The sequence below is a fragment of the Saccopteryx leptura genome, chromosome 8 (assembly GCF_036850995.1).
Source record: "Saccopteryx leptura isolate mSacLep1 chromosome 8, mSacLep1_pri_phased_curated, whole genome shotgun sequence".
In the NCBI taxonomy this organism is placed as follows: Eukaryota; Metazoa; Chordata; class Mammalia; order Chiroptera; family Emballonuridae; genus Saccopteryx; species Saccopteryx leptura.
This window is the reverse complement of record NC_089510.1, coordinates 75,623,779-75,651,151: the sequence shown is the minus strand read 5'-3', so window position 1 is coordinate 75,651,151 and position 27,373 is coordinate 75,623,779. Positions and strand designations below refer to the sequence as shown.

General features: G+C 37.2%; 1 protein-coding gene across 2 annotated transcripts in view; it reads left to right on the top strand.

Annotated features, from left to right (window-relative positions):
• The window catches only part of PIK3CA (phosphatidylinositol-4,5-bisphosphate 3-kinase catalytic subunit alpha), a 91,859-nt gene that overhangs the window by 24,843 nt on the left and 39,643 nt on the right, over window positions 1-27,373 (top strand). Inside the window, exon 2 of one of the 2 annotated variants that reach the window (XM_066347899.1) lies at window positions 26,706-26,872. The exons of the other annotated variant lie outside the window; for it this stretch is intronic. The gene's annotated coding sequence lies outside the window, so the exon portion shown is untranslated. The remainder of the gene's footprint in view (window positions 1-26,705; window positions 26,873-27,373) is intronic. 2 annotated transcript variants of the gene reach the window in all.

Genomic DNA, 27,373 nt, shown 5'->3' with positions numbered 1-27,373 from the left:
CAGAAAAGAACGGAGAGAAATGAGAAGCATCAATCATTAGTTTTTCCATGCAACACCTTAGTTGTTCATTGATTGCTTTCTCATATGTGCCTTGACCGTGGGCCTTCAGCAGACCGAGTAACCTCTTGCTCAAGCCAGCGACCTTGTGCTCAAGCTAGTGAGCCTTGCTCAAATCAGATGAGCCCACGCTCAAGCTGACAACCTCGGGGTCTCGAACCTGGGTCCTCCGCATCCCAGTCTGATGCTTTATCCACTGCGCCACCACCCGGTCAGGCAGAAATTACTTTTTAAAATTTCTTTAATTTCCATTCTTCCATTTTTTTTTTCTTATTTCTTCTGGAATAACACATATTTGGTTGTTGACCCTCTGATTCATCTTATATCTTTCTACCCCATTTTTCAATGTCTTTTTGCTCTATGTTCTAGAAGTTTGATTCTGAAAATTCAATGAAATGTTATATCATTTAATTTACATTTTTATTTTAATTAAAGATGAATAATTTTTTTTTTTTTTTGTATTTTTTTCCGAAGCTGGAAACGAGGAGAGACAGTCAGACAGACTCCCGCATGCGCCCGACCGGGATCCACCCGGCACGCCCACCAGGGGCGAAGCTCTGCCCACCAGGGGGCGATGCTCTGCCCCTCCGGGGCGTCGCTCTGCTGCGACCAGAGCCACTCTAGTGCCTGGGGCAGAGGCCAAGGAGCCATCCCCAGCGCCCAGGCCATCTCTGCTCCAATGGAGCCTTGGCTGCGGGAGGGGAAGAGAGAGACAGAGAGGAAGGGGGGGGGTGGAGAAGCAAATGGGCGCCTCTCCTTTGTGCCCTGGCCGGGAATCAAACCCGGATCCCCCACACGCCAGGCCGACGCTCTACCGCTGAGCCAACTGGCCAGGGCCAAAGATGAATAATTTTTATATGGTTATTGGCAATTTGCATTTCTCTATGAACTCCCAGCTCACATCCTTTGGTCATTTTCTATTGGATTCTTTCTGTTTATAAAGTAGGGACTTCTTCCTTTGACAGTTATATGAGTAGCAAATAGTTTTTTTTAATTATTAAAATTCTACCTTTATTCAAGTTGTTACTTTTTAAAATATGAAGTTCTCTCTTTCCTCAGTGCAGTTACTGTCAAGATCCACAAATCATATTTTTATTTTTACTAAACTTTATCAGTAAAGAATCTTATATTGTCATAAATTGCTTCCTGGATAGAGAGAACAGAACCCTTCCTTACTACGGTGGACAAGGTGTGGTGCTCAAAAAGTAAAACACATCCCTGATGGAATGTTGTTTCAATAAAGTTTACTTCTGTCTTGTGAGTTTCATATTATAGCCATTGAATAAAATATATAAATAACTGAGTTTCATAATTGTTCTAACTGCTTGTGGTTCCTGGAAGTCAGCTGTGTGCCATCTCTGATCATGTGGTCCGGAGGTCCCGCAGGCAGCACCTGATAGCGCCTGTCTCAAGTCCAACCAGCTGTGGCCATTTTCTTTTGCCACACTCAGGTCACACAAGCTGGGACTTAGTTCTTGCCTCCTAGAAAATAGTTTTTACTAGTTTACTGGTTTATTTTTTGTCTTCGCCTATGGTTTTTTCCCTTCATACCAGTCTCCCTTCAGGTAATAGTTATCCTAAGTATTAGCTAACAGATTTAGTAGGTTGCTGAAGCACACACATTTCTGTACACACCATATATGCCCCACAATCAAATGACATTCGAGAAATACAAGGGTCATTTTGATATTAGGAAATCTGTAAAACACATATACGCATACATTTTCTCTCATACTCTTGTGCACTCATGCATGCACACACACAGCCTTAGTAAAGTCAGATAGAAAGCTATTCCTTGATATAAAATTGATCAGTTTGACAGTAAAACTGATACATTGTTAGCTAGAATGCAAGAAAAAAGAGATGTAAATATTAAAATAATGAGTTTACACATACTATAGATACTTAAAAAGATAATAGGGATATTTTGAACAATGTTATACAACCAATTTGACAACTTAGATGAAATTGATAAATTCCATTAGTAATTAGAAACCTACCAATAACAACAACAAAATTCAGGCCAGTGGCATAGCTGGTAATTCTGGTAATGAAAGAAACAAAAAAATATCAGTCTTCAGTCTTACCCAAATTTTCAGAAAACAGGAGTCAAGAGAACATCACAAGTCATTTTATGAGGCCAGTATTACTCAGATACTAAAGGTATAACAAGAAAAGGAAACTAGCAGCCAGTTTTCCTCATCAACATACACACAAAAATGTTAGCTTATTAAATCTAGCAATATAGAAAATGGATAATATACATCATAGCCATATGGGATTTATCTCAGTAATGCAAGGCTGGTTTAACTTCCAAAAACTATTCAATGTAATACACCATGCTAATAATATAAAGTTGAAAACCTGTGTTATTGCCTCCATAGACACAGAGAAAGTATTAATATTTGACAAATTTAATACGGATTCATAGTAAAAACTCTCAGAAACTAGGAATTGAAAGCAACTTTTTCAACATGATAAAAAGGATATCTATGAAAAAAGACATCATACTTCACGGTGAATGATTCTATTCTCTTATACTTACAATCAGGAATGAGGCAAAGATGTTTGCTTTCACCACTTTTATTCTATCAAAGTGGAGGTCCTAGCCAGTGAAGTAAGACAAGAAGAAGAAATGAAAGGACATACGGTATAGAAAGCAAAAAGATTTTAAAATTGATTTATTTTTAGGTGGGATATATGTAGAAAGTTTTAAGGAATCTTTAAAAAAACAATAGAACTAATATGTGATTAGTTCACATATTACAAAGATGCCAAGGTAATTCAAAGGGGAAACCATAATCTTTCAAAAAATAATGCTAGAATAACTAGATGACCATTTGAAGGAATTTTTAAAAAGTTCTTTTTTCTTTTTTTTTTTGTATTTTTCTGAAGTTGGAAACGGGGAGGCAGACAGACTCCAGCATGTGCCTGACTGGGATCCACCCGGCTCGCCCACCAGGGGGCGATGCTCTGCCCATCTGGGGTGTTGCTCTGTTGCAACCGGAGCCATTCTAGCACCTGAGGCAGAGGCCATGGAGCCTCCTCAGAGTTGGGGCCAACTTTACTCCAATGGAGCCTTGGCTGCAGGAGGGAAAGAGAGATAGAGAGAAAGGGAAGAGGGAAGAGTGGAAAAGCAGATGGGCGCTTCACCTGTGTGCCCTGGCTGGGAATTGAACCTGGTACTTCCACACACCAGGCTGACGCTCTACCACTGAGTCAACCGGCCAGGGCTTTAAAAAGATCTTAACACTGTCTTCATACCAAACCCAAAAATTCATTCAAAATGGGTACAAGGCCTAAACATAAATGCTATAAACCTCATGCTATAGACTTTTCCTCTAGTGGCTTCCTGGGAAAAGATAACTGAAAGGTAAATTTTCTGAGATTTTACATACTGAATATGTCATATTCTACTCCTACAATTATGTGATATTTTAGATGAGTATGGAATTCTAGGTTGCAGTCATTTTTGCTCAACTTTTAAAGTATTGCTCTAGCTTCCAGTTTTCTATTCAGTAGTCCAGTGTCATTCTGGTTCCTGGTCTTTTATTTTGGTATTTATTTTTTGTCTTTGGAAGTGATTATAATCTTCTCTTCATTCCTGGTGTCCTTTACTTTTATGGCACTATACCTTGGTGTGGTCTTTTCATTTACTGTGTTGTGCATTCAGTAGGTCATTGCTTTCTGCAGAATTACATCCTTCAATTTTTGGAAATTTTCTTGCTAACAGTTTTGTTATTTTCTGTCCTCTGTTTTCACTTTTATTTCTACAATTCCTACAAATCAGACATTAGACTTTCTGGATTGCTTTTAATAATGTTTTACCCTTTCCTCCTATTGCTTATCTTTTTCTTTTCCACTTCAGAAATTTGCCTTGACTTTTTACTTCAAACCTTCATTGAATTTTTTTCTGCTCTTATTTCCTGATTATTCTTTTCTTATTGGTCGCTGTTCTGGTTAATGATGCAATATTTTTTATCATAGGATTTTAATTAGTTCCTTTGACATTTTCTTCTGTCCCATCATTTTTTCTGTTTCTGAGCACTCCTGTTTTGTTTTGGTCTCTATCTTTAATATTGGGGACGTTCCTCAAATGCATGAAGATCCTTGACATTCATATTTAAAAGGCGTTAAAAGTTGGTTGAAAGCTCTGAGTTTGAAGGCAGAGCTCTTGTATGCTAGACTGTGTTGTAGGAAATTCCCAAGTGTCACATTCTTTTTCTCAGTCGGTTTTGTATCCTTTCCTGGAGAAAATTGACCGTGTCCTGTGTTGGGCTGCCTATGGTCTAGCAGGGGTCCCCAGACTTTTTACACAGGGGGCCAGTTCACTGTCCCTCAGAGCACTGTATATGGCAGTGAGGGCCACCATATACAGTGCTCCTCTCACTGACCACCAATGAAAGAGGTGCCCCTTCTGGAAGTGCGGCGGGGGGGCCGGATAAATGGCCTCAGGGGGCCGCATGTGGCCCACGGGCCATAGTTTGGGGATGCCTGGACAGTTAGAGTGAAGTAAGGGGCTTGGAGCTCATTCGACTTTCACATATGCTCTGATTTTAGTCACAGCTGTATCTATTTAAGTCTTGAGTCTCTTGGGTTTAGTTTTTCCAGAACCTATGCCTTCTGATTTCTGAAGGATTAGTAAATCATTGGCCATACTAAGTGGAGTTAGAGACCTAGAATTCTAATAGTTTCTTTTAGTCCTGAAACTTTCTCAGGTTCTATGAGAATTAGCTTCTTATGTATAGGCATTTAAATTTAATGTTTCTCATCTCATCTTTCATTCTTTTTTTAGCTGTCTTTATATATTATTCTTCAGGGTTGCAGTTTTGTAGCTTCATCAGAGACGGTGTTTGGTTTCTTATCTCATTATTTAGAAGTGGTTAGGAACACAACTTTGGAATCAGAAGATATCAAATTTTATATAACACACTGTTCTGCAGTTTTGCCCCATCTCCTTACTGTATCTTAGCAATCTTTTTATATCAGTACATTCATACAGATATACATCCTTCATCTTAATGTTCTCCATTGAATTGAGAGAAAGGAAGGAGGAAAGAGAGAAAAGAATGAATTCATTGTTCCATTTACTTGTACATACATTGCTTGCTTCTTGTATGTGCCCTGACCAGGATTCAAACCTACGACCTTGGTTCACAAGGACGACGCTCTATCCACTAAACCACCTGGCCAGGGCCTTTAGTTATCTTCTTTTTTTTTTTTTTTTTCTTTTTTGTATTTTTCTGAAGCTGGAAACAGGGAGAGACAGTCAGACAGACTCCCGCATGCGCCCGACCGGGATCCACCCGGCACGCCCACCAGGGGCGACGCTCTGCCCACCAGGGGGCGATGCTCTGCCCCTCCAGGGCGTCGCTCTGCTGCGACCAGAGCCACTCTAGTGCCTGGGGCAGAGGCCAAGGAGCAATCCCCAGCGCCCGGGCCATCTTTGCTCCAATGGAGCCTTGGCTGCGGGAGGGGAAGAGAGAGACAGAGAGAAAGGGGGGGGGGTGTGGAGAAGCAAATGGGCACTTCTCCTATGTGCCCTGGCCAGGAATCGAACCCAGGTCCCCCGCACGCCAGGCCGATGCTCTACCGCTGAGCCAACTGGCCAGGGCTAGTTATCTTCTTAAATGTATTCATTTAAGTTTCTTTTTCTGCAAACTGTGTACTTATAATGCTTTCTTATTCATCTTTTTATTGACTCATTTAAGCTATTTATCAGTTGCCCCCCCCAAACTAGCCCTTTGTCATATATGCTGCAAATATATCTTCCCAGTTTGCCAATAGTATTTCAATTTGTTATATGGTACTTTTGCCAAACCAAACTCTCTGACTTTTATGTAGTCATATTTATCCATCTTTTTTCTGTATGGCTTCTCAGTATTATAGTATTAATGTGTAAATAATCCAGTTTTTCTTTATATGAGTGATAACTGATTATATAATGGAAGAGAAAACCCCACTCACTAAATTAACAAAAACGATCACTTATTTAGAAATAAACTTAATAAGCTATAGTAAGAGATAAACTTACATGAAGAAATCTTTTAAAACTCTACTGAGAAGGCAAAGATTTCTTGGATAGGACACAAAAAGCAGGAATCATAAAAGAATATTGTATAAATAGAACTTTCTCAAAATTAAAACTTTTCTTCTTCAAAAAAAACATATGTAAGTGCCTGACCAGATGGTGGCAGAGTGGATAAAGGTCAGCCTGGGATGTTAAAGACCCAGGTTCAAAACTCTGAGGTTGCCAGTGTGAGCACAGGGTTCTCTGGCTTGAGCATGGGATCATAGATATGACCCCATGGTCTCTGGCTTGAGCCCAAAGGTTGCTGGATTGAAGCCCAAGGTCGCTGGCTTGAGCCCAAGGTCACTGGCTTGAGCTAAGGGGTCACTGGTTTGGCTGTAGCCCCCCAGTCAAGGCACATAAGAGAAAGCCATCAATGAACAACGAAAGTGCTGCAACTATGAGTTGATGCTTCTCATCTCTCCTTTCTGGTCTGTCTGTCCCTGTCTGTCCTTCCTTCCCTCTCACAAAAAAAAAAAAAAAAAAAGACATAAAATGACTAGACTTGCTGCTACAGAAGGGGAAAAAATAGAACTAATAAGTGGCAAAAAAATCATATCCAGAATATATAAAGAATCTCTGAATTCAACATTAAAAAAAAAATCAACTACATAATATAAAGATGGGTAAAAGACTAAGACATTTCAGAGAAAATACGCAAATAGCCAGTTAAGCACATGAAAAAAAATTTCCACATCATTAGCCATCAGTAAATGCAAATTAAAACACTATGGTTTTAATTTGTAAAGCTACCACTACATACCCAATAGAATAGCTAAAATTTAGAACACTGACACACACAAAACCTGGTACTACTAAATAGTTATTAGGATGTGGCTGCAACTCTCATTTCTTGCTGGTGGGGATGCACAGTGGCCTACCACTTTGGAGAACTGGTGGGCAGTTTCTTACAGAGTTAAATATAACATTTTCCTTTTGTGTTGGGAGGCCACCAAGACCATGGTGGTTAATTCTTTCACAGACTGGCACAAAATTTCTGACAGACTGACTGGTTTGCAGACTGCACCTGAAAAACACTGACCAAGATCATGGACAGATTCAATGGTTTACTAGGAGGACAAACAGAACTCAGCATATAATCATACTCATGGTTACAGCAAAAGGATACAGTGAGCAACGGGAAAAGTTGCATAGGAAGAAATCCAAGGAGACTAGTTGCAGGCTTCCAAGGGTCGTCCCCCAGGAGAGTCACACAGGATACAGTTAATTTCCCCAACAAGGAATCAAAACATGTGCACTTAGCCAACCAGGAAAGCTTGTTAGATTCAGGCACAAGTATTTGATTAGAGTCTGACCCCTCTGCCCAGCACATACCCACATTTCAGAAGGAAAGCAAGTAGTCAACATAAACCATACTATTTTCATGAACAGTTTAGGTACAGTGAGCCACACTCCACAGGGAGTGGGAACCCTCTTGAAATTCAAGATCTAAGTTCCCAGATACAACCAAGGGATGACTTTAACAGCAGGCGTTTTTAAGGATAAGCAATCAGTCTGCATACTGTATAATTCACCATTTCACTCCTATTGACCAAAAGAAACAAAAGTACATGTCCATTTAAACAAAAACAAAAAACTGAGGTAAGAATGTTCATAGCCAAAAGTGGAAGCAGCTTATGTATTCAACAATTGGAGAATAAACATGTAAGTACTATATATTTTGGACTAATATTTAGTGGCTAAAAGGAACCAATTACTGATATATTAACAACCTGGATAAGTCTCAAAGACAGTGTTATGCAAAAGAAGCCAAACACAAAAGAGTATACGCTGTGTGATTTGATCATGTGAATTCATGATCAATCATCTATAAGTACAGAAATCAAAAGGTTATTATCTGGGAGCAAAGAGAGAAATTAATTGGGAAAGAGCATGAGGGAATGATCTGGGGTAATAGAAATTTTGTATATCTCATTTTGTGTGGTGGTTACATGGTGTAAAAAGTTATGAAAAGTCATCAAACTTAATACTTAAGATACATGCAGTTCATTGTTTGTTAATTATAGTTCAGTAAAAAAATAACACCTGAGGAACTTTGAAAAAGAGACTTAGGTAAGTGGAAATGCATACTTGGATGGGAAGAATATCTTGTAAAAATGTCAGTTCTCCCTAAATTAGTATAAATCAGAATACCAACAAGTTTTGCTTTGTCCTTTGTTTTTGAATTTAACAAAATTATTCTAATGTTAACCAGGAATTATAAACCATGTCTTAATGAGACTGTGAAGGGATTGTAAGGAAGGCTTTTGGGGATGAATTTAAAGGATAATAAGTGTGATTAAAATGACAACAAATAGAAAGAGAGGTAAAGAAAGATCATAGACCCTATTTACAGAGGCAAAGAAGATTGATCCAATAAGTGGGGGATAGGGGATAGATTAGAGCATAATTGTGGTGAGGCTTTGAGTTTCAGCTGTATATAATCTGTAGATACTAAAGAGTCACCATATTATTTTAGTTAAGTAGCAGTGTGATTAGGTATATATTGTACCATTTTAGGTAGCCAGTTCTAGTAACACTGTGGATAATGAATTGGGGAAATTGAATAATGTGTGCTTCCAGGTCTTTTTTGCCTTTGTTCATAATACCCACTTAACCTGCTCTGCCCTTTTCTTTATTCTGTACCTGTCAGAAATTCTTTTTATTCATTAAGCACAACTCTGTTAAAAACGCACACACACCTTCTTCTATAATTATCACATTCTTCCTTGTACATTGGGTAATAAAGTTTGGAACACTATCCTTTACACTTTCATTTATGTACAGGTATGAATGATTTTTTTCCTCTCTTTCCCATCGCCCATCCCTTCACTTTAATTGCCAGTGTCTTATAGATAGCAGTTGCTTAATGAATGCTTGTAGAATTAGAGGCTGGTAAGTGTTCCATATGAGAACTCATTAGAGTCTAAGAGTGATAGAGAAAATGGCCAAAAAAAAAAAGTGATAAATTTGAGGGTGATTTAATGGGTGGAAATGACAGCATGCCAGAGGAATTGAGAATTCCAAAGGCTCTAACCTTGGAGATTGAGAGAGCAGTGATATCATGAAAAATGCCCACATTTGAGTGATTAAAAGATACCAATAAGAATAAATGAAGCCAGAAAAAATATCATAGAAAGATTAATTTTCCTTTTATTGGGGAAATACTTTTAGGGAGTGGAACTTAAAATCATTTATAGCACTAGAAGATGCTTACTTTTGTTACTTTGACCTTTTAACAAGGAAAATGTTTTCAGATGAGATATAAAATATGAACCTAAATACTTTTTAACCTTTAACATTATGGAAATAAATACCCACTCTTTAGAATGTTATCTATGGATATTGCAGTGACTTTGTAATAGATGCTAAGTCAAATAGAGAGAGAGAGAAAGAGAGAGAGAGAGAGAGAGAGAGTGTGTGTGTGTGTGTGTGTGTGTGTGTGTGTGTGTGTGTTTTGTCCTGGTAAAATTGACATCCTGACAGGACAGAGAAACAAAAGACCAGAGCTGAAAATGACTAGACTAAAGGTTGTTTTTCTGTCACCACTTAGTAGATACGGAGAGTAGTAAAAGCATACAAATGGACAGTTCTGCTAGTTTTGGAGTGTTCACACAGAGAAAAGAAACATTGTTCCTTTTATTCAGAAAAGGAATTTCTAGTCTGAATTACTGGTTTCAATAATGTTTCATATTCTGATCAAAAAAACATTATTTTTACCCTCAGGATAATGACTCATGCTTTTCTCAGAATTTTGCTCTTGTAGAAACTAAAATGCAATCATAAATACAGCACTATTATTTGTATCTTAGTGCTAGTGATACTAGTGTGAGTAGATTGTTGATGGCTCAAGACCTTTAGTGTTGTAAAACTAATTTTAACAAATGAACCAAGCATGTTTTAATTAGTCGATTTCTAGAGATGTGAAAGTAGATTTTTCTTTTCTTTTTTTTCTTTTTTGACAGACAGAGAGAAGGACAGATAGAGATAGGCAAACAGGAAGGGAGAGAGATGAGAAGCATCAGTTCATGTTGCAGCACCTTAGTTGTTCATTGATTGCTTTCTCATATGTGCCTTGACCAAAGGGGGGGCTCCAGCAGAGTGAGTGACCCCTTGTTCAAGCCAGTGACCTTGAGCTCAAGCCAGCAACCTTTGGCTTCAAGCCAACGACCTTTGAGCTCAAGTGAGTGACCATGAGGTCATGTTTATGAGTACGCACTCAAGCTGGTGACTTTGGGGTTTTGAAACTGGGTCTTTCTTGTCCCAGTCTGACATTCTGTACATTGCGCCACTGCCTGGTCAGGTGAAAGTTGATTTCTTAAAAACTAACAAGTTGCCCTGGCCAGATAGTTCAGTTGGTTAGAGCATCATCACAAAGCACAGAGATGTTGTGGGTTCTATCCCTGGTCAGGGCACATACAGGAATAGATTGATGTTTCTGTCTCTTTCTCCATTCTTCTCTCACTAAAATCAGTAAATAAAAAGTTTTAAACTATTAATTATCGTGATTTTGTCAAGTATACTATAAAATTAGAACCCATACTTTTATCTTTAAAGAAATACTTTATTTTGAAGGTTTTGTGTCAGAAGGTAAATTTCTGAATTTCATATTGACAGTAGAAATACTTTAAATAATTTTTTCTCTTTTTTCTTTTGCTTCTCAAAATCGATGAGAGTATCAAATTATAATCACATTAGACCTTAAAGTAACTATCAAATAGAGATTATTAGTATTGACTAGATTAAATTAAAAGTTTATGTTCCATGCCTGACCTGTAGTGGCGCAGTGGATAAAGTGTCGACCTGGAACACTGAGATCACTGGTTCAAAACCCTGGGCTTGACCAGTCAAGGCACATATGGGAAGCAAGCAATGAACAACTAAAGTGAAGAACTATGAATTGATACTTCTCTCTCCCCTCCCTTTTTCTCCCCTCTTTCTATAAAGTCAATAAATAAAATCTTTTTTTTTTTTTTTTTGTATTTTTCTGAAGCTGGAAACGGGGAGAGACAGTCAGACAGACTCCCGCATGCGCCCGACCGGGATCCACCCGGCACGCCCACCAGGGGCGATGCTCTGCCCACCAGGGGGCGATGCTCTGCCACGACCAGAGCCACTCTAGCGCTTGGGGCAGAGGCCAAGGAGCCATCCCCAGCGCCCGGGCCATCTTTGCTCCAATGGAGCCTCACTGCGGGAGGGGAAGAGAGAGACAGAGAGGAAGGAGAGGGGGAGGGGTGGAGAAGCAGATGGGCGCTTCTCCTATGTGCCCTGGCCGGGAATCGAACCCAGGTCCTCCGCACGCCAGGCCGACGCTCTACCGCTGAGCCAACCGGCCAGGGCAATAAAATCTTTAAAAAAAAAAAAAAAAAGCTTATGTTCCAGTTTATTTCAACCTAATCTTCCACATAATTTAAGAACTATAATTTTGAGTGTGCTCTTTATGTACCATAATAGATGCTCTCAACTCTGATTTTTTTTCTTTTTTTTTTTTAATTTAGGGATTAGGAATTCTTTTTCTTTTTCTTTCTTTTTTTTTTTTTTTTTAAAGGGACAGAGAGAGAGTCAGAGAGAGGGATAGAGAGGGACAGACAGGAACGAAGAGAGACGAGAAGCATCATCTACTTCGCTGCAACACCTTGGTTGTTCATCGACCACTCTCCTATATGTGCCTTGACCACAGACCTTCAGCAGACCGAGTGACCCCCCGCTCGAGCCAGCGACCCTAGGTCCAAGCTAGCGAGCCTTTTGCTCAAGCCAGATGAGCTCACAATCAAGTTGGCGACCCCAGGGTCCTGAACCCAGGTCCTCCGCATGCCAGTCCAACGCTCCATCCACTGTGCCACCGCCCGGTCAGGCTCAACTCTGATTTTTTATCACATCAAATTTCTCCATCGTGTAACCATCACTGTAATAGCCATTATTGGGTATACACACCAAAGTCTCTGTTAATGACCCCTACAGTAGCTTTCTCCAATCTAGGAACTTTCCCTTATCTCTACTTCAACCTTTGTAATCATTCCCTTTCTTGAGGTTTAGAATTGTAGTTCTTTAAGTTCCCTTTTTCAAATTCTCTTATACCTCCCTCTGTGCTTTTATTTTAATTTCATCAAAATTAGCTAATAAATCATGTGTCAAGCAGTATTTGGGAGAATAGTTTAATGACATGTTAAATAACCAGTTTAAAAGATTTTTATCAGGCCTGACCAGGCAGTGGCACAGTGGATAGATTGTCAGACTGGGACGTAGAGGACCCAGGTTTGAAACCCTGAGGTCACCAGCTTGAGCGCAGGCTCATCTAACTTGAGCGCAGGCTCACCAGCTTGAGCATAGGGTCGCTGGCTTGAGCATAGGATCATAGACATGACCCCATGGTTGCTGGCTTGAGCTCAAAGGTTGCTTTCTTAAAGCCCAAGGTCACTGGCTTGAGCCCAAGGTTATTGGCTTGAGCAAGAGGTCACTTTCTCTTCTATAGCCCCCCAGTCAAGGCACATATGAGAAAGCAATCAATGAACATCTAAGGTGTTCAATGAAGACTGGTACTTCTCCTCTCTCCCTTCCTGTCTGTCTCTCTCTATCTCTGTCGCAAAAAAGAAAAAAAAAGTTTTTTTATCAGTTGGTATGTTTTAAAGGAAGCACTTTAACTTACTACCTCATTCTAAGGTAATTTGTTGTTTAACTGTATGTCTTAGGCGGTCAACTGATGACATACTGAGCATCAATGAACAAAAATGTTAATATTCTACTTACTAATCATTTATATTACTGCTTTTACACAGTTATACCCACTTCAGTTTGTCATTCTCATTTCTCTCATTTTAAGGTATAGTAATTATAATTTTCCAGACACTTGGTACATTGTACAAGATCAAGTGTAAGTGAACTGTAAACGTTTGAAAGGGCAAATGCTGTTTAGTAATACTTCCATTGTTATGTACATTCTGAAATACCTTGCACATATTTTATTGGCTAAAAAAAAGTATGATTTTTAAAACTATCTGTGACTCCACATTGATGTTACTGTCATTTGTAGGACTGCTTCTCTTCGCATCTTGGCTGGGTGATACATGTACTGAAATTAAGCTACCCTCTCTCTGATTGCACTTCTGGAAGTTCTTTGTTCCTTTGTTATTCTAAGTCACTTCAAATTTTACCTTAGTAAAGTAGTCCTTTTACCAGTGGTCAAATGCTGAAGGATGATAAATCACCATTGAAGTTTGTCAATGATTGCTCACAAGGGATTTTTTTCACCATTACTAGTGTAATACTAAAATATTCTGTTATTGCCAGAAATGGAGCAGGTGACAAATTATTTATTAATACATCAGAATATAATGTTATTATTTAGTCTTTATTACTTAAGAAGCCAAGTTTTAAAATTAAGTTTCTACTGTATTTCATGTCTTTCATCTAGTTTTGTAGTATCCAAATAACATAATATTTTATACTCATTGGAGTGTAATTTGAAGAAAATGGAACATATTTGCAAGTAGCTCTTTATGGATTTATGTGCTTACATTAAGTAAAACTGAGGAATACTTGCTTTGGCCAATAAATTTGGCATGTGAAATGGGCAGATTAACAACAGACATTAAGTGATCATTTTTAGTGAAATTTCACAAAATTATATTTCAATGCACTATATGTTCTTTGCTTTGTATCTATTTTTAAGAATGCAATAACATATCAGTAAGTATGGTATTAGAAGAAACAGTACTTGAAGAGATTACACAAATGGCCTCTAAGAAATCAGGCCAAAAACAAAGGTTGAGATTGTGATTTGGGGGCAAAAGGATAATAACAAGGGTAGAGAAATAGACAAAAATGTCTCGGACCTAAGTATTGATAACCAAGGATATTCACTACATCTCAAGCCACATTTTTGCAGTCTAATCTAATCCTGGTTGTATATTAAATACCTTATAAACTAAAATATGCTTTCATGACTGTATTCCACTGATGCCTAATTATGTAATATAGCTATTACGGACTGTGTCTTGGCATGAATGAAACTAAAAGCAAAGTCTTTCTAGTGGTTTTGGTTAAAAGTTCATTAGATAGTATCTGTTTCTACAGAGTATATCACTAAAATTGGAAGAACAACAGAACACTAGCATGGCCCCTGTGTATCATTGATACATTCAAGAAATGCTCCATATTTTTAAGCTAATGTTTTTATTTGAGTCACTAACTGGCAGGCTCTTTTCCTGACTCAAAGCAAATTGATGGAGTCCATTTACATTTTCTCCTCAGCCTGTCAGCATTGGCAGAATCACTGCCATGATCACGGCTGTGCAGTCTAGACCTTGCTTGCCATTTGATTTTGAAAATGTAGTCTTTGTAACAACCAATTACAGCAATGATATGTGAATATCTTCTTTGTTCATTGTTTGTGCATGGTAGTATGTAATTATAGGCACAGATACCATAGCTGCATTTTATGACTCTTGGCCTCAGGAAATAGGGAAATCTATTATTAGAGACCAGAGAACATGATAGAGCTTTATGATTGGGCTCTGATTCTCTCTCCCAAATCAATTTTGCCTTTGGCAGATAGCACAGATCTATTAAGTGTGAAATGTTGAGTTGATCAAAAATAAAAATATGGTAATTTTCCAAAGCACAGAGACCTATGATATCTGGGTGCAATTAAGTGAATATTTGTGTCTGCTAGTAGCCCTAATCAAAGTTGCTAGCTTCATCTTTATTGCACCGGACGAGACTAAGAATTTACTGTTTCGGCCTTTTGGATTATTTTTTTCTTTCTGCAGAGGGATGAAAAGGTACACAAACTACCTGTTCTATGCGAGGATAGAGTGACAGTTTCTACTGAGAAACCTGTAGCTAACCCAAGTTTTGGTTTGCTTATAATGGCAGTGTAGGGTTGACATGCAAGACTCATTCTTTTACATTGTCAAGAAAGACCATAGCCTTCTCACAGCGTTGCGTCAGCACGGCAAGATTGAGCTCCTTCTTTTCCAGGTACTGAGACACAGCTGTACAGGAGAAAAGCAAGTCCTGCTCTGCAGAGAGCTCATCTTCCAGGACAAGGACCCGTAGTGGATGATTTTTTAAAAAAGATTTTTGAGTTTGGGAGAGTCCAGCAGGTCTGCAAGAACAAAAATTACTCTTTGGGAAAAGAAAACAACCCAGTCTTGACAGTAATATTCACCATGTCTAGTATACAATAAAAAATTTCTAGACTAATGAAGAAACAAAAAAATAGCTTCCACATGGAAATAATTCAGTTGATAGAAACTGAGATGGCTGTTATTGGATTTAAAATACAAAGACATGTCAACAGTAATTATGAAGAAGTTTAAAGTCTTGATGGAAAATCTAGACTTAATGGTTGAGGAGATAAGGGAATCTTTTAAAAGTGACATAGAGGAAATTTTAGAAGTGAAAAGTAGCAAATTAGACAAAGCTAAAGAGTACAGTGCTAACAAAGTTAAGGAATTGTCCATAAATAACTCAGAAAATCATAAAGTCATGGAAAGTGTGGAAGAAGCCATAGGTAATACAGACGACACAGTCAGAAACTGCAACATCCATGTAGATGTTATAGAAGAGGACCAAGACCATGGAGAGGATATACTAGTCAAAGAAATGAGAGAGGAAAACATACATCAGAACTTTAAGAATAAAGAGAAAATTCTAAAAGTCTCCAAAGGGAAGCAGTACTTACCTTGGCAGCAGACTTTTTATCAGCAATACTGGACAGTAATAAGCAATGGTGTAATGTCTTCGACATTCTGTGAGAAAATGATTTTGAACCTAAATTTTTATGTCAGGTTCAATTAACATTTAAATATGATGGCAAAGTCAGGACTTTTTCAGACATGCAAAGCCTTACCAAATTCACCAGCCAAAAACTTTTTATGAATGAATTACTGAAAGGTGTACTCCCAGAAAATGAAAAAATAAAGATGGGAAAAGATATAGAATTAAAGAAAAAAATGGATAAAACTTTAACAGTCTCACAGCACATAGCTGGAGGAGCAACCAGACATGGCCTGAGCATTTTATTCATTAAAGAGGTAAAGGTTGCTGAGCCAGACAATATAAAAAAACTCAGGGACTCATGAGGAAAAGGCTTCAGAGTCGAAGGGAAAAGAAGCCCTTGAGGAGGAAGAAGCCTCAGAGATAGAGGATGAAGAGGCTTCAGAGTTGGAGGGAGAAGAAACTTCAAGATTGGAGAAAGAGACTTCTGAGTTGAATGAAGGAGAAGAGACCTCAGGGCTAGAGGAAGAAAGTTCAGGACTGCAGAGGTATGAATAAGAGGCTTTAGAGTTAGAGGAGGGAAAAGAAAGGGCCTCCCTCATAAAGGAGGAAGAAGAGGCTTCAGTATTATGTAATAGAGAGCACTCAACCTTTCAGTGTTCTACTATGGTAAATACAAAGCATAAAGTTGAAATAACCAGTGATAATTTGGAGAATATTTTAACCAAAGAGGTAGAAGATTCTGAGCAAGAGGAGGAAGAAGTCTCAGAGTGGGAATTGGATGTGTTCTTAACATGGGAGGAAGAGAAGGGCTCAAGTAAAAAGGATAAATACTGTCTCCCAGATTGAGGAAAAAAAGAGGCTTCATGTGGACTTAAGGAAATTGCTTATAGTTATTTGGTTTCAGATTCTGAGAAGACAAAATTGGTGAAACATGAGTTAACATCCGAAGAAGCAGACTTAATACAAGAAACAGAAGAAAACTTTAGAAGAAGTGTAATTTCTTCAGAGAGATACAAGAGAAGATTGGCTATTTTAAAAATTACCATCCTGAAAATAAATTACCAGTCTTAGAAATAAAAACCTCAATAGCTAATATAAGTCACAGAATAGACATGCTTGAAGAGAGAATGGACAATCTAGAAGATCAAATTGAAGAATTCTCTAAGGATACAATGCAAATTACCAAACATAATAAAGATAAAGAGACATAGAGGATAGATCCAAGACCTCAAACATTTGTTTGATAGGAATTCCAGAAAAAGATAATAAAGAGAATAGAACAGAGGAAATGGAGAAATAATTGAAGAAAACTTTGCGAGCTAATGAAAGATTCAAGTCTTGAGATTGTCAGTGTCAATCGAATACCCAGTAATATTGATAAAAACAGACTTACTCCTAGACACATTTTGGTGAAATTTGGTAATTGTAATGATAAAGAAAAAAATCATAAATGTTTCCAGAGAGAAGAAAAGAGATAACACGAATAAGAATCAAATTGACAGCAGACTTAACTTTGGATACTCTGGATGCTAGAAGTCAGTGGGGTATCATAAAAGTTCTGCAGGCAAAAGCTTTAAACCTGGAATCCTGTACCCAGCCAAATTGACATTAGATTTTTGAGGGTAAAACAAAGATTTTTTTATATTGAAGAATTCAGAAAATTTATTCCTTATAACCCTTTCTGAAGGAATTACTGGAGGCTATAGTTTAGCAATCCACTATGAGTATAAACGCATTAACTATTTTCTTCCCACACCAAAAATCAACAAGGAAAACTGGAAAATAAAATGCCACATTTTTATTCAAGATGGACAGCTAACAGGGATGAAGGGAAAGGAAGATTTATAAATATACCTAGATGTTGGTAAAGATAAAGGGTATATTAAAATTTTTAGTGGTATTCCTACCTTGTGAGAGAGGAAATATATCAACGTAACCATAGACAGGAAGGCAAGTGAGCAGTGGGGGCAGGGAGTATTAGAAAAGCCTAGAAGAAAAAAGGTGTCATGATGAGTTAAATAGAAAAAAATGCAAAAGTTGAACCCTTATCAAGGGAAGGATATTTGGTTTTAATCAGTTATCATAATGTGAATCTCTAATCTTTATATTAAATATTTTTCTATTTACATTTTTCAAAGAATTTTGTATCTGTCAACTTTGTTTTGATCTTACATGCATTTTTCCCAATCATCAAAATAAAATATAAAAAATTTTGTTATGAAAAAATAAAAAGAAAAACCATAAAGTTTATCAATGGGGTACAGACATGTTTTAATGCATGTGGACACTGGAGGAATAGCAATTGACTGGAAGTCTGAATAATGACTAAACTGTCTTCTTCCCATGACAAGGAAATAAGGTAGCTGTTCATTTTTGGTGAGAGAAGTCAAAGGAAACAGTGTGAAGTGAGTATTTCCAAAAAGTGCATTCACCCTAAGGCATAGTAGCAGGAAGACTTGCCAGAAAGCTATGGAAGTACTCAAAACCATGGAAAGACTTATGAAGGCATTGCACTATGCTAGAAAGAAACAGAAGAGGAAAAGTCACTTGATAAACTTAAAGGAGAGAAGTTCTCATTCCTGATGGCTTATGGAAACATCTTGCCTTCAGCTTCTTTATTACAGGTCTTTGAAAGAATCAAGTAAACGGTAAAGACATGTTGCTAGTGTTACCTTTTTCTAAATGTTCTTAATTTAATTAAAATGTTTAATTTAGATATTGTTAAACTCTTCATGAATTTATCTAGTTAGGCCCTGGATGATGTACTCTTTTGTCTCTACTTTTTCCATAATACCCAAAAGCCAGGAAATAACTATCATTATTTGACAAATCAATTAACTCCAGTATGGTGTTAGCTTCATTAGGGCAAGAAAGAGTCAAGTTATTTTTGGTGAAGCCCCCAGGCTTTTGAAAGAAAAAGAGAGGAGAGTTGGTTTTAATGCTGACTTTAAGGTGAAAAATAGAGCCCCTTTATGTTTGTTTTTTGTTGTTGTTTTGGGTTTTTTTGTGGGTTTTTTTTTAGTGACCCCATCAATCAAGAAAGGAACAATGTGTGGTTGGCATCATTTGTGTAATTCCAAGTAATAAATGGATTTTATTCCTGAAGTACGTGGGACGTGGGTCTCATTTGTAAAGGGGAATTATGAAGCACTCGGTGCCACGAGTTTTGGTTATCATTAGTAATAAGTTTGGTTATAAACTTTTACTTGTAAAAGTTGAGCTTTCAGGACATTTTCTCTTTATGTTTATTTTTAAATATATATTTCTTAAGGCTTTATTTATTGACTTACAGAGGGAGGGAAGGAGCAAGAAGTAATAACTCATAGTTGCTTCACATTAGCTGTTCATTGTTTGCTTGTTGTATGTGCCTTGACCAGGCAAGCCCAGGGCTTTGAACCTGTGACCTCAGCATTCCAGGGCCACACCTGATCCACTGCACCACCACAGGCCAGGATCTTTATGTTTCATGGGAGCTAAAATTCTTGCTTAACAGAAAATGGGAGTAACATTTCAAGAACCTCTTCATAGTTTCCATTTCCTTTATACTAATCTGTCTTCCTTGCTGGTCTTTTCATTGATCTCATTCATTAAAATTTCATTAAATTTTCAGGCAATCAGGTACATAATTAGAATTCTATTTTCATTATCTTGTTGAAGTATGTATACTCTTGGCCCTTAAATGTAGATAGGGTTGTTTCTCTGTTTATAGAAAAGATACTACTTTTGTAACCACTTGATAAGTTAAGTATCTTTTTTTCTCATTAAAATTCATAATGTATCTGATAATCTAAGACTATTTATTAATGTGCACTTCATTACTGGCTCTTATGCTTGTTTACCACTTTTGATTTTGCTGCTTACTCTAAATTCTTTTAACCCACCTTAATAAAGTCCTTGATAATCAAAAGTCTACATTGATATGGACATGGCTGATCTAGACCTTAATTGTTTGTCATAATTTTTAAAAATCTATTAGCACAGACCCTTTCTAAGCCCATCCATGGACCTGATATTACAGGACACTGGTCTTAAATAATTCATTAAATCTCTGAAATAGGTTTTTTTTAAAGATTTTACTTATTGTTTTTACGGGGGAGAGGCAAGAGGTATTAACTCATAGTTACTTCACTTCAGTTGTTCATTGCTTGCTTCCCGTAAGTGCCTTGACCCGGCAAGCCCAGAATTTCAAACTGTCAACCTCAGCGCTCCAGGTTGATGCTCTATCCACTGTGCCACCACAGGCCAGGCTGAAATGTATTTTCCTAACACCTTTCATCGCACTATGTTTAATAGTGAAAATGAACCTCATCCCCTACTAAAGGAATTCGAATTTTCTACATACTGATCATGAAAACTTGATTTCCCACCCTGAAGTTAAGGTCTCTGAATGACTAAAAAGGCTGAGTTAAAACTGTTTTCTCATGATCAGCTTGTAAAGGTCAGTGAAGGACAGCACTTTGAAAGAAGTGGATAATATGCATCCTTCCAGAGCTAGTGTATATTACAGCTGTCCATTTGGACTCGCTCCAACAACAGCTCAGTGACTTTTAGAGGCTCTAACTGGGGCTCAGAAAAATTACTGAAAGATGCTTGCTTCCCATCCATATTAACTGTAGTGAAATTTATTAAAAATCATATTTCTTATCCCTTAAGTCCAATTATTCTCCCAGTGCTTTTGATGACTTTTTACAAGATACCTTTATCCACTTCTTTCTTTCTATTACTATTGCTGCTTCTCTTTGATCCGGCCCTTGTGACATTTTCCCTGAGATAATTTCAACAATTTAGTTTTCTTCTCTATATTCTAAGACTATAGTGACCCAAAGCAAGACTCTATCTTAGACAAGTTCACAGTCTAGCAGGAAGTCAAACATAGAAGTAGATAATTTTAATAAAACTGTATTAAGGCATAATCATGGAAACACATGTAAGAGGCTGGGTAACATTTTTTAAAGGGAGTAATTAACTCAAAATATTTAAAATAACTTTTAAAGAGAGTAATCAGACCATAGAATTATTATTCTAGATTTTCATCGTGTTATTTCTGTAACAAGGTAGAGGCAAGATTTGTTCTCTTATTCTTAATCAAACTAAACTAAATATCTGGTAATTTATTTTTAAAAACAGGAAATCTTATTTTATAGTTAATGAGCAAATAAAGAGATGAACTGAGTTAGCTAGAAAACTGCATGTTAATGTTTTCTTGTTGACCTGTCTAAGGGTGGAAAATATCAACATATATCTAAATATACACATTTATAAATGTATCAGTTAAATCAGATGTATTTGTAAAACCTTTGGTCATTCAACAAACATTCATGCAGCTTCTGTATTTATAGAACACATATCTAAAAAATAAAAGCCGCTTATTTTAGCAAATTATGACTGTTTGAGATGATTAAGCTGCCAATGGAGTCAGTACAGATATCTTCTAAATTTGCAAGTATGTACTTCAATATGGCTTTCTTATTTTCAGTGATTTTCTGATGCACATGTAATATTGATACTTAAATACAAATAACTATTTTAAACATAATGTGCTTTTGAAACTGAAACCTGAATTTAAAATATCTGAAATATATATATAGGATAAATATATAAATATATATAAATAAAATAAATACATATATTTATTGGAATAACATGGATTAATAAGATTACATACGTCTCAAGTGTACAATTCTATGTATTATATATCATGTGTATATCACATTGTGTGCTTTCCACTGAAAGTCTAGTCTCCTTCCACCATCGTATTTTTAAACTCCTTTACCCTCTTCAGTCACTTTATGTATATTTAAAGTAATCAAGTCAGCTAAAGTCACTGCAGTCTTCGGCTGTATTTATAGAGACATAATTCAGTTTTCTGTACTTTGCCTTACTGATATTGACTCTAGAGTATTGTATTAGATGTTGGTTGCCACATTTTGAGATGAACATTAAGCAAAAGAACACATCCAATGATGACAAGAAGATGATAAACTTATTGCTTTAATTGTGGTGAAAGGGAATGGGAGGTAAAGAGACCTAGGAGAAATTCTCATTGCTGTCAAGTATGTGAAAAGATAGAGAAAGCAGACAGAACTCATGAAGAAGAAATAGAAATAATAACCTTTAGGGATAACTTTAAAAGTACTCCACAAATTTTTTTCTATTTGGTAGTCAACTCCCAACAGTGAAAAATATACAATTAAATGACTTCTGAGAAACTTTCCTATTTCAAGATTTTACTTGTAAAATCTTAACTTCACTGGCTAAAATTAATGTTTGTTTGTTTTCTCTCCCAAAGGACTTAGATTGCAGGTGTAGGGCTGTAGTTGTAAAGGTAGGGTTGGGAATAACTTACTAGCCATTGCACCTTTAGAAAATTCTTCCATTTATATAAGGTAATTCTAATACCTTATCAGAGGTCAGCCAATGTTTTTTGTAATGGACCAGATGGTAAATAGTTTAAGCCAGGGGTCTCAAACTCGCGGCCCGCCAAACAATTTTGTGCGGCCTGCAGACTAATCCACAAAGTTCAAAATATTTTGGATAAAATTAAGTAAGCCTAGGGGCCTACTTGTATTTTTCATTTCTCTAGCATCCTAGCTAGATATTAGCTTAGTTAACAGCAGTTGAGATGCGAACTACAGTTTCTGGTCGTTTTGTGACACTGAGTAAACTGCATGTACGATTGTGCTTGTTGTACTGATTTTTTTTTGTTTTCAACTGCAGTGAGAAAAGTGTTGCGTAACAGTTGCCTTTTGTAGACCTAGTGCGGCCCTCCGAATGGCTGTGATCTTGCTCTGCGGCCCACATGCTGAGTTGAGTTTGAGACCCCTGGTTTAAGCTGTGCAGGCCACACAGTCTCTATAGTACCTGTTCGACTCTGCTGTTATAGTGTGAAAGCATCTTTGACAATATGTAAACACAGCTTATTGGCTTTGTTCCAATTAAATTTTATTTTCAAAAGCAGGTGATAAGCTGAATTTGCACTGTGGGCTATAGTTTGATGAAATCTAGAAATACCATTCTAAGTGAAAAAAGACTTTCAATTTAGGAGTTAAAAAAACAAATTGTCAAAATGTCATTGTCTTCTTGGACCGAGAGAGTGCACATCAGATGTTCAAAATATAAATTGCCCCATACATTAAGTCTATAAAAGTCAAATGACAATGAAGAGTCTGAGATCATTTTTTGCCGTTCATTTCTGCTCTTATTTTGTACTTAAAGGTATCTTTACTCCAGCTAAGCAAAACCATCTACATCACTTAGACTGCTATTGCACATCTAACTCTTACCCAGAAATACGGTAAATGCAGGCTTCAGCCTTCAAGTACCCAAAGACTTTTAGTGCCGTCTGCCCAAAACAGTAATTTTTAACAGTAATTTTGATATCAGAACAAGGAAGTATAAACAAAAACCACTGATCATCAAAGTAACTGTTATATTTTGTGTGCCTCTAAGCTCATACAGGAGAGGTTTTCATATATTCATTTGGTCTATTGGCCTTTTATTTATTAGACTGTTACAAAATGATGGTCAAGTGTAGGTGCTCACTAGCAATGAGTAATAGGAAAGGAGGCTGCTACTTCAGGCAGGCTGGCCACAGCTGAGGATGACCATTGTTGCTAGAAAACAAAGGGATGGGAGCATTTTTAAAAAGCATCATCTCTAGCCAGGGTTGGTTTGAAGGCCAAAAATACCCTCAGACCCTTCAATAATACTGTGAAGAACTTTGCTGTATTGTATTTTAGTATAGCACCATAATCAGTTTTATAATGAGGACTCCTCAAGAAAAGGGTAAATTGTGAATTATGTATATTCTTTTAAAAAGCAGGATTGCCTCATTGAAATAACTTAAATAACTTATCAGTAGATACATAAGAATTTAGGAAAACCAATTTACTTCTAAAAGTTGTGAATAGCTGTGACTTGTCAGCATCTGAACACTTAGTCCTGGCACTCTGACACTCTGAACACAAAAGCCCAACAGAGTGTTCCTTGACTCTTAAAAGTGTGTTAGCAGATACGTTTTTGGGACCTCAGACCTCCAGAATGCAGATTCGTATTTTAAATATTTTACAGTGACTTTTTTAATTTTCAAGTAAGTTCTTTCCTTTATAAATAGATTATGCCCTTAAGTTGGGATAGTTCAACCATTTTATTAACATTTAATTTTCTATAGTGTAAAGGTCCTTCTACTTATAATGTTCTATGTTCTGACTTATTAACTTTAGGGATTATTCTCCAAATTAAGGGAATTTTTACACCTTGGTTCAATGTTTACTTAATTCTATCTGATACATGAAACTCAAAGTTTTAAAGAAATCTGAATTTAAAAATCATGGAAAATGTTTCATATTATTTCTTTGCTCAAAATACTTTTTTTTACAGGCTCCTTTTACTTAGGGTGTACTAAGTAAAATTCAAACTTCTTAATGTGGAGTTTGACCACCTTTGTGACCCCTGCCTACCTCACACCCCCTTCCTGTCACACACTTACCTATTCCCATGCACTTCAGACTCAGGTAATAAGACCAACTTGTACTGCTGGTTATAGGCCACATTCTTTCCTAGTCTGTGACTTTGCACATCCTCACATGGCAGTCTAAAACATCCTCCTCATCTAGTGCTTGTGTTCAGGCCACCCCTTCTCTGCAAATCCTTACTAATCTACAGTGGTCTGCTTACATTTTACCTCCCTAATGCCTTCCCTAACTTCCTCAGGCAGTTGGAGAGTTGTCTCCTTTTCAAAGTTCATATTTTGTCTTAAACAATTTTCCATTGTTAAAAGTTGTTCCTGTTTCATCTTTTCCCAATAAACTGTGAGTCCCTCAACAACCAAAAGGGAAACATCTAATTTACCTTTGTTTCCATAGCATCCTGAAGCCTAGAGCTGAGCACAAGCAGATATTTCTCCAAAAACACAGGGTTGGGAGGAGACGGATAGCAAGGGATTTCTCACACCTAAGCTGTACCATTTAAATAGGAATAGTCGGAGTCTGGGGATCTGGAAGCAGCTGCCAGAGTACCAGCATCTGAGCCACTCACGACTGTTTCAGACCTGTGTGTGAGCTTGCTAATGCTCCCTTCCAGTGGCAGCCGTTGGACTTAGCACAGCTAACTCCTTCAGCAAGAGAACCCAAACCCCCTTTTCCATCCGTATCTGGTACCAGTCCTGGATAATTCACAATAGCTTGAAAAGATAATATAAGTATACTTTACAGGTTTATTAATAGTAATATTTAACATTTACTGGGTGCTTACTCTTCAGATCTCTTTGCTGACATGTTTTTCATGTATTACCTTGCCTAGTACAACAATCTGATAAAGTACAAGTTATGGCAAAAGTAGGTTTACAGTTGTGAGTACGAAAAACAATAGATTCTTATATTATTTATTAATTATTGTATTATTTTCCATACAAACAACTGCAAACCTACTGCCCCATCCTGTATATACTATTATCCCAATTTCACAAATGTGGGGGGAAATGAGTTTCAGTGAGATGAATTAGACTCCTCAAGGCCACACCACTACTAATTAAGGCAGCCAGAATCTGAGTCCAGTGTAACTGTAGCACCCATTCTCTTAGGCATCATAAATGAGTATGATCTGACCATAACTGAAGTCCAAATGGGAGCGTACACTTTGAAATGACCTAGACATAGCTTCAGAATCCTTGTCTGGTAGTGAGTAACTTTGTTTCTCTGACCTTCGGTTTCCTCATATGTAAAATAGCAATACCTACCCTAAAAGGGTTATTGCCTTTCTAAGTGCATTATATAAATACGTCATAAATGTTAGTTCCATTCACCTTTTCTACACTTCTGTTCATGTGAGCTCTAAGGTAATGGTTTATGCAGAATAAATCCTGGCATAAGACAGACAAGCATCTTCTGTCTTCTTTATAGTACTACATAATGTCAACCAGTGCTGGCCGTCCAGGATCTCCAGGTGTTTTATGCCTGTGATTGCATTTATCTTCTTATGAGAAGAGTGTATCTTGAGTATTTTATAGTTGTTAATTGCCCATAAGTATACGATAGTATAATAAAGATTAGAATCAATGATCTGTCTACTATGTTAGACTTCTCTTGCTAATTCGTAAGTAACAGGAGACTATCAAATAATTGCCCCCATGATTCCATAACATAGACCTGTTAGCGCCATTTAGCAAGGGAAACTAGAAACACAGCTGCTGTTTTGGTGTGGCTTGTGGTTTGGTTTTGTTTTTACTTGAACTTTTTTGTGCAGGCAGGTCATCATTTAAAAGTAGTCATTTGACATTTTCCCTTGCATTCTTCAAATGTTTTGTATGTTTTAAAAAGCATAGCCGAAGTCACTTCTAAAATTATACATGTAGATTGATCCATCTAGTTTTTTTACTAGTCAATGAATTTTCTTTTAAAAATATAGGAAACAGAAATACTATATTTTAAGTCCTGTAACTTTAGTGGGTCTCTTATAAATTTGAAGAAAAATATTTTTAACTATTAAAAAATAATTTTAAAGGCCCTGGTTGAATACCTCAGTTGGTTAGAGCATCATCCCAATATGCCAAGATTGTAGGTTCAATCCATGGTCAAGGCACACACAACCAATGAATACATAAATAAGTGGAACAATAAACTGATGTTTGTTTTTTTCTCTCTCTCTCCTCTTTCTCTCTTTGCTGTCTGTCTGTCTCTCTCCTCTCTCTCTCTTTTCCCTCTCTCTCTCCTCTTCCCTCTCTCTACCCCCTCCTCCCTCCCCTTTCCTTTCTATTCCCTCTCCCCCTCCCTTCACCTCTCTCTAATATCAATAAAAGTAAATTTAAAAATAGTAATTTTATATTCTTGATTGACTTCCATTTGCTGTATTTCCACAGGTGGTGGTGAGGGCTTAAATTTTCTGCTGTTTCTACTCCTCACCTCTCTCATATGTTAAAACTCTGAAGCATACCATGAAGGCTTGCTGGCAGCTGAGAGTTGGGACAGAAGAAATAGCTGCTCACAGTAGGCCCCGTTGCTCTCTTTAGGCTGCACTGGCTGTGAGGTAAAAGATAGATTGTAGGGAGCAAACCTAGATGCTGGGAGAACATGTAGGCCTTTGCAATGGTCCAGACAAGAAACAATAGTGGCCTGACCCAAGATACTGGAAGTGATGGTGATACTAGAAGTATATAGCTTCAGGAGATAGAATAACGGAATTTGTTGGTGGGTAGGACATAGAGGAGTCAGAGATAGCAGCTTTCTGGATTAGATTCATCATGCTCCTCACTTCTTACTGTGTTTGCTCAATTTTTGCTTATCCTTTAAAAAATTCAGTTTATATGTTATCTCCTGTGGAAGCCTTCCCATTCTAACATCCATTGAGTTGAGTGACAACTATGAGCTCTTTTATAGCATCTGGCACTTCTCCACAAGAGCATTTTTTTTTTTTTTTTTTTTTTTTTGCCCCTGTGAATTTAACTACCGCACACCCAACATGCACATTGTCTTCACACTCTTAACTTTGTCTGCGAGGGCAAGAGCCATGTGGCTTACTCATTATCAT